This window comes from Apium graveolens, chromosome 10 (assembly GCF_009905375.1).
Source record: "Apium graveolens cultivar Ventura chromosome 10, ASM990537v1, whole genome shotgun sequence".
NCBI lineage: Eukaryota > Viridiplantae > Streptophyta > Magnoliopsida > Apiales > Apiaceae > Apium > Apium graveolens.
The window spans coordinates 43,782,112-43,794,877 of NC_133656.1; positions in this window are offsets into that span (position 1 = coordinate 43,782,112).

Genomic DNA, 12,766 nt, shown 5'->3' on the forward strand with positions numbered 1-12,766 from the left:
GAGGAATGATTGGATCATTGCTTTACTTAACTGCAAGTAGACCAGACATCATGTTTGCAACATGTCTATGTGCAAGATTTAAGGCCAATCCAAAAGAATCATATTTGATGGTTGTAAAGAGGATTTTCAGATACTTGAAAGGGGCTCCAAACTTGGAATTATGGTATCCTAAGGGAACTGGTTTTGAAGCTGTTGGCTATACAGATGCAGATTTTGCTGGATGTAGGGTTGAAAGAAAGAGTACTAGTGAAAGCTGTCAATTTCTGGGACAAAGACTTGTATCCTAGTATAGCAAGAAAGAACAATCTGTATCAACTTCTACAGCAAAGGCTGAATATATAGCTACATGAAGTTGTTGTGCTCAAGTGCTTTAGATTAGAAATCAACTAATGGACTATGGCCTAGTGTTATAAAAAATTCCAATTATGTGTGACAATACCAGTGATATATCTATAGTGGCTAATCCAGTTAATCATTCTAGAACAAAGCAAACTGATGTAAGGTACCATTTTATTAGAGAACATGCTACAAATGGTACAATTGAGCTCATTTTTATTCTAACAGAAAAACAATTAGCTGACATTTTTACTAAACCTTTGGATGAAGCAACTTTCACTAGACTTTTAGGTGAAATTGGAATGCTTAATTCTTCATCGTAAGGCAAGAACTCAGCTAATGTGTTGTAGCAGATTAATTTCTAGTAAATTAAAACTAAATTGATTTAATTGGAAATTAATTGAAATATGAATTATAAATATTTCATAAATCTTTGCATATTTATTTTTCAAAAACAAAAATTTAACTTGGAATTTTTCCAAATTCTAAGTAAATTGCTAAGTTGTTAATTTACATCTTTAATATGTAAAATTAACACAAGGCAGACTTAAATGATCAAAAGTATATAGAGAACTGAGTTCTCGATAAGTCTAACTCACTTATTGACAAGTCATTTTAAGACTTCTCGAGTGAGTTCTCGATAAGTCAATTTACTGGCTTCTCTAGTGACTTCTCGATAAGCTTAATTATGCCTGATCGATAAGTCATTATAGAGTTCTCTAGTTGTGTTAACTCACAGAGTTCTCTACAAGTATAACTTTCAGACTTATCAATCACTCAGAACTGAAATAATTTAATTTAATAAATTATTTTGGTAAAGCACTTTTGGTAAATTTATTCTGATTTTATTTTGATTTATGCAAATAAAAATTTGGAATCAAATTCAGTTCATTTTGGACAAACTGGGTATTTATCTGACATCTCGTTAAGCTTATTTTTTATTTCTCTACAAGAATAAATAAAATGACTTATTGATATATCATTCATTTCTTAAAATGACTTCTCGTTAAGCTTATCATTCCAAACATCTATTTTGAGTTCTCGACAAGTCATTTACTTTTACTATAAATACCCAGACATCTCAATACATATACATACTTACAACTTTCGAGATCTCAAGTGACCTTGCTTTTCAATCCAAAACCAATTTTCTCTCGTTTTCCCTTCTTTCTCAATAATTTCTTTTACCCACTAAACTTTAAACTCATATCAATGGCAGCCAACAATATTGTACCCTTCATCCCAAAGGAGACCAACTTCCTTGCATTTCTGGATGCAAACCAAACACCTAAAATTTTACAATGTTTTGTCAAGTTCCTATCTGAGACCTACTTCGTAGAAGCTCTTACTGCTAATCATTTGTTGTACTTGGATGTGTTACAGGACTTTAGGAACACAGCAACAACAAGGACAGTTGTGCATGAGAACCAGGCTGCAACAATTGTGATAAACTGCACAATCAAAGGGAAACAGGTAGAGATCCTTGAGGATGACGTCAATATGGCATTAGGAATCACTACTGACAAGATGGTGGAGGCTCCAACTCAGGATGAGCTGTATGAATTTATGGACTTCATCAAATACTCTGAGAAGATCAACCTGGCCAGTATGAACAAGAACCATCTAAGGAGGGAATGATCCTTTCTTTTTGACTCATTAATAAGGGCCTTCACCTGTAGGAAGTCAGGGTTTGACAATATATCAAGTGTTATCCAGAAGCTGGTCTACTAAATAGCCCACAACAAACAGATCAATGTGGGACACTACATACTGGAGAAATTGAGCACCAGGCTAACAATGCCATTGGAGTCAAGAGGTAAGGAAATTTTTCTACCTAGATTTATTATGTCAGCTTTAAACTATAAAGTTAATGACATACATATGCTAGAATGAGTAAATAGGTCAGTAATTAGCAATTGTAAGCATCTAAAATTCTATTTGGATCACTTCTTACTAAAAATAAGGTTCCAGTAAGTCTTAAGTTAACACCTTTCATGACTGAAAAATTCAAGACTTACCATTATTTTATGTCAGACATGAGAACTAGTGTAAGTCAACTTAGTACAGCAATGGTTCATGAGCCTGTGAAAGAACAAACACAGGCACACCCATAGGAACCTACCCATGTTGAGCCTGTTTCTTCAAAATCATTAGTATCTAGGAAACCAACCACCTCATCTTCTCAAAAGGATGAGGTGAGTAAACGGAAGAGAAAGGAGGTAACCTTAACAGTTATGAATGAGAGTGGTGAGGACCAAACAGAAACTGAGTCACCTTGGTCAAGAGAACAAAGAACAGTAAGAAATCTGAGTTGATCACTCAAACCACCTTTATGTCATCCCAAAAGGATGTAGTTGTAAATATGGGGATTAAACAGACTCTAGATACATCCTCTCAACAGGGTGTGTCTATTGAAAAGGGCATTCACCCCAATGCATCATTTATAGAGTCTGCACAGCCTGCACTTGATCAAATCCAAGTGTATGGTAGAAGAAATAAGGATGGCACACAGTGAGGGCTCATCTTTTGAAGCTCCCTAATCCATTCAGGGGGAGTTGCCAACACTCACTTCTGAACAATAACTTCTAATCTCACAAATTTCTTCTCCACCTATAACACTTGAATCCAATTCTCAAGTGCAAGCTAAATCAACTGACTTGGTTCAATAAACCTTTTTCACCACCCAGACACTACAATCAGATGGTGAGAGGCTACTAGCTGGGGTAGACCTTGATGACACCATCAAAACCATGGGAGATTCATTAGTTTTTGCTGAAGACCCCATGGATGTTACAAATGAACCTTCATGTGCAAATTAGTCTTCACAGACTGTTAGGTTTGAGGGTAGTACTCGTGAGGGAAAACTATCTAAATCCTCTTCAATTTAATTGAAAGTTCCTCATGTAGAATCAACTCCCCTCAAAACCCTAGCAGAAATTATATTAGCAGTTGATGCTAGAAGTACAATTGCCAATGACCCAGCTATGGAAGAGGTAAGTTTATCACATTCATGTGACACTGCTTTGCAAGAAGCACAAGGGTTTGAGATTGGTGTACATGACAATAACCCAGTCAAATCCCCTCCAATTCAATTTAAGGTTCCCACTACTAGTGTGGAACAACAACTGGTCATAAACACAGAGCAATCTGTGAGTAAAACTGTGACTTTAGTCACAAGTTGTTCTGATCCCTCAACAGCTCAACCATCCACCTCACAACCTCAACAACCACACATTCTCTCTCAATGGCTGCAAGAATCTCGCTCTCAACCTACATCTGTAGATGATCTTCTTGTTAAGCAGATTTCTGGTTTAGCAAATATCTCACAACATCTACTCACTTCTAACATAAGCAATCAAGACTATCAAGCCATTATGCTCACATAAAATGAAGAAGTTAAAAAACAGAAGGAGAAGATTGTGAATGATGCAGAGCAAGATGGGAATGTAGATGCATGGCTATCACAAGATTTTATGTTGGAGATGGATCAAGTCTTGGCTAGGTTTAGGGATGAATATGTTACTATTCTTGGAAGCAATGCCAAGATTTTGACTCCACAGGATGTCTATGATGCAGTAATTGAGGTCTACAAAGCTCAACTCAAGGCTTTTCACCTATTTGATAAACCTCTAGAACTCAAGTTGACTGGTCATGAAGACAAGGTAAGGAAGCTGGTGAAGGAGAAAGTGGATGAGATTATACCATCTCAAGTACAGATCACCTCAAAGTTCAAGCATTTTGTTGATCAAATGTCAAGGATGGATCTTACTACCATTGAAAAGGAAGTCAAAGATCTCAAACAATCCTTCATATCTCTTCATACAGTGCTCCAACAGCAAATCACTCATTCAAATGATGCCAAGATCAAGCTGGACCAGCTCCACCAATCAAGATATGAGCCTTGTGCACTGCTTATGGAAGGCATCAAACAAGCTGTGGAAGGAACTTTTGGCTCCACAAATCTTCAAATTCAGTCTCTTCAAGGTCAAGTCTCCACTTTTCAAGCTTCAAATGACCAACTCACAACTCAAGTGCATACTCTCACTACACTGGTGAAGAGTCAACAGGCAGACATTCAAGCCTTGGTGGACTCCCACAAGCACCTACAAATGCAAAATTCAGTTGCTTTGGGAGCCATCAAGGGTAAACTTAATATTCTATTGCCTACACTTCCTAAACCTATGAGGCTCCTACTCCCCTTCTCATGCCTGCCAACAAGACTAAGGGGGAGACAGAGGCTAGGCTATCAAGATCAAGATCATCTACTCAAAATGTCCAAGGTGCTGAAAAAAGATTAGTTCAAGAAGTAGATATTGGTATGGAGAGGCTCATTAGGGCTGCTGAAGGACCAAGTCTGTAATAACCCCAATTTTTGGAAATTTTGAAACCCTTATGAATAGTGATTTTGCAGATTATACAGAATGAGAAAACTTTTCATGCCACACTATGTAGGGGTTCTGTTATTGATCTTCTGGGATATTATTAGTACTCTATGTGGTATATAAGTGTATGTAAAGATCGTCAGAATCCAATTCCGAACACTTTGATTTTTCCCGGAAATCCACTAGATACAGAAAGAATTGAGTATAAGGTAATAGGATAAAAAGGATTTAAATTAAAGGATTATAAGAGAGGATCATAAAAGGAATACAATATATTGAGAAAGGTTAAGGGAACCTAAGTAATAAGATCCCGGGTATGATCCCTCAAACGATAAACGAAAACGAAAGTTAAGCGAACCGTATAACAGATCAGCGGTCATTAGGCAAACAATTAGGAAGTTAATCAAAGGGATTAGAGAGGATGATGTCACCCAACCAATGAGAAGAGGACAAGGAGGGGAGGATGACATCATGAGGATGACCTAAGCATGACATAAGGGAAGGAGGTGTGGTTGATTAATAACCACACAAATTTCATGGTTAAAAAGGTAATTTACCAAAATCAAAAGCTAGTAACCAAGCAAACAACTCACAAAACACAAAGATATTTCATTTCTTCATCAAGCTCTCGGCTTCTTTCTTAACAAAATGAAGATCCAAGCTCCACCACTTAATATTTAGCAAGGTATTTATTTAAGCTTCCCCATGGATAGTTACATACTTCCTATAAGTTTAAGCTTCTAATTCCAAGCCAATCTTTTTCTATAAATCATGGAAGAAGATGGTGAATAGTGTTTTTCAAGAACTAAAATTTGTGTTCTTGAAGTTTTGTTTAGATTAAGCTTGGATAAGGACTTTAAGGGTGATTCCAAGTCATTCTCTTGATTCTCCACTCTCCAAGGAAGGTATAAACTCCAAACCCTAGCTTTAGCTTTGAATAATTAGGAATGAATATGATTGATATAGTATATGTGAAGCATGATGCCTGATTGTTTAAAGTTTGGTTGAGTTTGTAGAGATTAGTTGGTTTTGTGGTATTTTTGGGGTTGTAAATCTTGATAATTAGTTATGGAACCTAAGTAAAGCTTTTAGTTCATGTGGGGAATAAGTATAAATTGTTAATGTGGAGTTGTTGGGGCTGTTATGATGTAGGATGGATGGAGTTTTGATTGAGTTGTGAATTGGGATTGGTTGGTGGTTGTTTTGGAATGGTTTAAATTTGGGAAATCGCGTAAACATAGCCGTCGTAATGCCCGATTTACCGTAGACTGTTTTTGCTCTTAACATCAGAACCCTTGAACTCACTGCTAGGTTTTGACCATTTCCAATTTTAGATAGTTTATGTTACGAGCTTCGTTTTGATATGTGGTTCGTTTGATTCCGATGAACGGTTTAGGAGAAACGGCCGTTTTAAGTAACGACGTTTCGCGAATGAACCCTTACCCATCGCCTTACTTTGAAACATAGGTTAAAGACCTTAAAGGACTAATTGAAGTATGAAACATTTATGTAAGGTGTAATAGGTAGTTGGCAAGACACCCGCAAAGGAATCGCCTTAAAACTCGTAATGGTTAAATTATTAAAAATGGTGGAGCCGAGGGTACTCGAGTGACTTAAGAGAATCAGTAAGCGCAAACGAGCGTTAGAGTTTGAGTTGGTTAGAGTATAGATTTACAAGTGACTTTGGTTTAATTCCAACTTACTTGTTGCTTATAGGTTACCAGACTCGTCCCGAGCCATTCGTAACCCCCAGTCGCTCAGGCAAGTTTTCTACCCGTTATACTGTTGTTGTGATGTATATATGTATATGCATTATCTTATGATAGATGCATGTTGGTTAATTAGCAAATTTTGCGATATATTGAAGCATGCTGATATGGTATATATATGCATTCCTGTTTCGTATTCTTGCCATATATATCCGTTGGTTCAGTTGATAATACCTATGCTAGAGAATAGCGGTAATTTGCATATACCCTTAGTATAGGGACCCAAAGGTGAAAACATTTTCTAAAACCGGGAGTCGAGGATCCCGAGTAGATTTTATATATATATATTTATATATATATGGTTATAGTTTTCAAAACTATTAATCGAATAAGGTTTATTCGATAAATTTATATTATTTAATGAATATTATTTCGAATATTCATTCGAGGGCTTATGACTCGGCTTATTTATTTATTGAATATTATTTCGAATATTCATACGAGGGCTTATGACTCAGCTTATTTATTTATTGAATATTATTTCGAATATTCATTCGAGGGCTTATGACTCAGCTTATTTTATTTATTGAATATTATTTGAATATTCATTTGAGGATCTATGACTCCGATTATTTGTTGAGATATATTCTTTATTTTATTAAAGAATAAGGTGTCGATAATCAAACTCACTTTTGATTATTCAAATAAAGATAGTACTTTCGTATAGGTATATCGTTGGTTATTTAATATTCATTTCAAGTATAAGTTTTAAAACTTCTACTTCAATTATTTTTATAAAGATTATTCTTTATGGGAATATTATTTAAATAATAATATTCAGATATTTTCTAATATATTGGGACTGATTTATTTTGTTAAATCAGCATCACTCCAAATATTCTTAAAAATGTTTTGCGAGTCTTCAAAATGATTTTTAAAAAGTTAGAGCGGATCCCAAAACTCATTTTTATATTTAAGATCCTCCTTTCGAAGGGGATTTAAATACTCGCTCAAAACCTGAGGGATCCGGCTCTGTGGTGTGTTTTATATTCGCAACAAGGTTGATGTTTTGATAAATGAATTGATTACGTACCCAACACTCGGGAAGCAAAATTCTTGGAACAAGTTAGTCCATTAACAGGCATCGCCTGGGAAATATCGGTGAGTTCTCCTTTCCAACTAGATACGACTTCTTGGTGGAGCCGTATCAACAATTTTCTACTTGGGGAAAGGGGGAACGAGCTTTACGTTTCAGAGTCATGGATTTCATCTGAACTAGGAGTGGCATAAGTGGTCGAGTGGCGCCGGCCCAGCCTTATTATATTGTCCAAAATGGCCTGGAAGTTCCGCTAAGGCGGTCCATTCCTTAGGAGTTCAGTGTTCGGTTGACAAGTAAATCCGACAGGTTCTCCTCTACATGTAGAAAATGGTGGGGTTGCACTACTACGACTGATCATCGTAAGTGGTCTTCCTGGCACGGCAAACTCCCGTAATGAGTTCATCATCCAATTGGATATTTCTGCAACACTACCCAGAGCACTTCGATAGAAAGGCTACGGTTGGGCGATTGTTGAGTGTTGGCAGGGTCAAGTTTTCAAAATGATGTTTGCATCAAATGAAGTATCTCGTAACTTCATTGTATTTTGATGATATTTTAAAAGATTTAATCTATTCAAATCTGGTCTTTTAGTCTCATCTATGTGATGAACTTTTGAAACTAATTATAACTTGAACGGTGGTAGTTCAAGTAGTATTTGGAAAAGATATAAGTATATTGGAGTATCTTGTAACTTCATCTTTTAAACTTATATCTAGTAAATGATTATCTTATGCATGACAAAGATTTTCAGAAAAATGTTGAGACAAGGTTAGATATATGAGATCACCTTGCAACGATATTTTTATACAGTTATACACTGGAACTCTGTGTGTATTATGCATGGAATAGGACTTCCAATATTTTGAAAAGTATATATGTATAAATATACTGAATATTTTGCGACTTCATCGCATTAAGATATCAACTTGGTTCATTTCTTTTGACCAAGACTTTCATGAGTACTATGAGAAGGTTCATATATTGTTAATCATTATACATATTATTTTACTGGGCTTGCTGCTCACCCTTGCTTTCTTCTTTCATCACACAACATCAGATAGACAAGATGAACAGGACCAAGCTCCCAATTCGCGAGCGGATAGGGAACGTTCCGCAGTTTCCTATAGGCGTTGATGTTGTTGTAGCTGAGGTAGGAGCTACCAATAGGCTAGGCTTCAACTTTTGATGTATCAGATTTATGTATATTTATGAATTGTAATAATGGCAAAGAAAATGTAAATTTATTCGGAAAACCTTTTAAGGTGTATTGGCAGATAATTGTGGAATAAAATGACTTGTGATTATTTTTGGATATTCATCTCTGAGACTATAACTTGTGGTGTGTGTGTTTATTGTGGGGTCACAGTACAGAGTAGTTGATTTTTTATTAAGATTGGGTGTTATTAAGGGAAATGGAACTCGTGACAACCCGGATCCCCGACCTCAGATTTGGGGGTGTTACAAAGTCTGAGCAGGGAATTTGATGACTTGCTCAAGGCTCTAAGGGCTTCTCTCAACAATAATCTCTTCACCTACAAAAAGGTCTTAGACAGGACAATAAATTCCTTAAGGGTGATCTTGGTGACTAAAGACAATTTTCAGTAGAACAGGATAATGGTCAATATAAATGACTCCGGGGTAGATAGGTGTATGCAGGTGTCCCTCAATTATCTCAAGGAGGGCATCTGAGTTGGATATTCTGATAAACAAAGTCACAGTGGTGATTCATGAAGACACTCTATTGCTAGCTGAACTGAAAAATGCTCAAGTGGCTGCTTTTCTAGAAGCATACCTACAGCCAAGCAAGGGAGTGGCATACATCTGTCCTACCACCAAACACTTCAAACACTTCCAAATCCCTAAACAATGTGTCATGGCCAACAAAAAGCTGATCATGACTCTGGAAACTGAGTTAAAAGTAAAGAAGAATAAGACTTTTGAAGATGAAGAGATGATTAAGTTGTTGGAGAGATATCTAAGGGATGCTGAAGCCAACTTTCCAAAAACTTAAATCAACAAGAATTATTTGAATGATGATGAGCAGAAGAAAGATGATCAAAGACCTTCTGGCTCAAATCCAAGTCAATCCACTAAGGCAGCTAGAAGCAAGGGTGGAGAGAGAAAAGAGGATGAAAAGAAGGATGGTGAAAGTAAAAGGAAAGGAGAAAGGAGGAGCAAACAAAGAAATGATGGCTCAGAACCACAACAAACCCTAAAAATCCAAATAAAACCAGCTCAACCCTTAGCTCAACCCTCAAAGTCAACAATCTCAAACATCAAACCACTTCAAACCTCTAAGCCCAAATTCCTATACAAGCAAACTGCTAATACCTTTCTAAAAATTCCAATCACCGCAATCCAAACATCTCTCAAGAAAATTACAAACCTACCTTCTGCAAAATCATCACACAAAACTCACTTCATGTCTGTTGAGAGAAAACCTAAGAAAGCTAAGCCTGCTGAAAAAGTTGAAGTTACTGAAAGGGCCATCTGGAGCTATTTCAAGCAAAATGATTTTCTACCCTTAAACTGGTACAGTTCAGATGAAGACTATTTTCAACAACTGGCTGAGGAAATAGGTAGAGTCTGGGTTGTTACTCTAAAGGAAGTGAGAATCTAATTTCAAGATGGATCCTTCACTTTTCTAGGCAGCAATTTGATGGACACTCTCTCTCCAACAAAAATTAAAAGAGTGATAAGTTTGCTGAATGACAAAGATACTGCGAAAAAACATGGAGATCTGTTCTAGCTGAATGGTTGATTGCAAGGGAGAAAGAAGAGCAAGGAGTAAATCAGAATATGAGGAGAAGAAGAGAAGGTATGATGAGGAGATTGACATGTATATCAAAAGATCAGAAGAACTTAAAGCAAAAGGGATGAGCAGAATCTCAAAAGATGGAAGATTTCTAAATATAAAAGTTGGCTCATTTTCAAGATTCAGAATTGAAATGTTAGATGGTTATCCAAAGCAAGGCAGAATCAATTTGATAGAAGCTCTAGCAGGGACTCCAATCATAGAGGAACTTGAAATTCTTGTATATTTAAAAGATTTCATGAGAAAAGAATCAGAAGTTCCAATCTTTGTCTGATGCTTGTAAATACTCAAACTCAATATCATCTAATGTACAATTGTTGTAAATGTGACAATTTTTATATTACTTTTATTTTCCATTATAACTTGGGGTTAGTCTTGTTAACAGGCACGAATTTGTGTTAAGCGATCTTCTCACAAATTGGAGGAGATTGTTGTGCAAGACATGCCTGTACTTTAAACAAGACTAAGTCAAATTGATAACCCTGAGTAAGTTATATTGTAATCTTAGTTTACATTTTGTATTGTAACATTTAAAGTCTATAAAATGTCAAAAGAGCAGACTGGAGTCTTTTTCTTTAAACTGTATCAAGCCTAAGAATTTTATCTGGAAGAAGATCAAGAAGATCATGCCTCAGAAGAATTATGAAGAAGCTTGGAGTAGAATAAAACTATTTTGGGAAAAATCTTCTAAGTCAATGTTAGGGCGAAAACACGCGCTAAATAAATCACGCAAGTATACGCGTTCGCAAGTAGTATAGAATGATTTCTAGTTCGTTCCCACAGAGACTCTGATTAATTATATTTAATTAACACTTACTCACCAATGTATGATTACTCTTCAATGTCAAGACAATAACAATTAAGGTTGATTAACTAATATTAACTATGAGAATTAAACACTTAAATTAACAATATTAAACATACATGAGATCATAACTTCATTACTACTTCATTTAATAGTTATTGTTATTACCCTTAGCATGTAATGGTGATGATATTAATCGAACAACACGAAACTGATAGACGCCAACTTTCGTTATAAGAATACCATTCTACCAAGCATCCACATTTAAGATAGAAGTTGAATAGGCATCAATTACGTTGAGACCCTATATGTCTACAGAATTTGACAACATAACGATTTAAGCGCAAGTTATTCATTATAATTACACAGGGAAAGTAAAACGGTTAGAGTCACTATCGCTTCACAAGAGATTAACAAGCTATCTTACATGTTCGCGACGCACATAAGACGAATAAGCACAACCTATGCTAGATATTATACAATCACCACATACCAAGGTATTAAACAATCAACTAAAGAAATCCATAGTAAATCCGGTATGACCCCATGATCACGATTAGCCCATGATAGAACTCATCATCACCATGGGTTCATATGAAAACATGATAATAACACAACGATATAAACTAATAAAAATACTTATTGAAAACAGAGTATGTCACAAGAGTATTAAGGCTCCAAGAGTAAAGAAAACTAGCATCCACTGTTACAACGAATTAAAAGAATCACAAGATAAATGTATGCTTCCTCTTCTTCATTGTTGCGTGCTAAAACGGTCTTCTTAATCTTCTCTCCTTGTTACTTGTTGTTGAAAACGTCTCCCCAATAGGTTTATATACGAGTCCACAAGAAACAGCGCCAACAGAAGCCCATTAGAACTTGAATTCTAAAATCCATAATTTAATTTCCCGCACCCAGGCGGCCGCCTCCTCCTTCCAGGCGGGCACCTGCTACCAGGCGGTCTCCTGCTCCTTCCAGGCGGGCGCCTGCAAGCCTTCTGGAAAAATCCAATTTTTGCTTCTGATTTTGCTGAATTCTTCGCACAACCCCCCGCAAATGATTCCAAGTACTTCCTAAGGCTTATTTTGATGAAATCGTCCTATCTAAGCAAGTTATACCCTGAAATGCAAAAACACTCGAAAACACGTTAAATACACAAAATACTCGAGTTCAAGACAGCAATTCAAGCCGTTATAAGACGCTCTAAGTGGTATAAAATGCCACTTATCACACCCCCAAACTTAAATCGATGCTTGTCATCAAGCAGCACAAACTCAAACTCAGAATAAAATATGCATGAATGCAAACTATATGAATGCAACGATCCCCATCGCGATGAATAAACCAACCAACACATGACATATCAACAATGCAATTAGGCGACTAAAGATCAATCAACTCACGCAAGCTAACATACAACTAGAAACGTGGTGTGTGTGAATGCTTAACAGATATGCTTCGAAACTAGAACAATCATCATAACTTAACTATCATCAAGGAAATCACAAGATTATACGAAGAATATATTCTAGACACACAATGACTTATAACACTTCAAGATCATTGGAGTTTATTACGGAATCATGCTTTTATTCAACACATAAATAAATGCTTATTTGA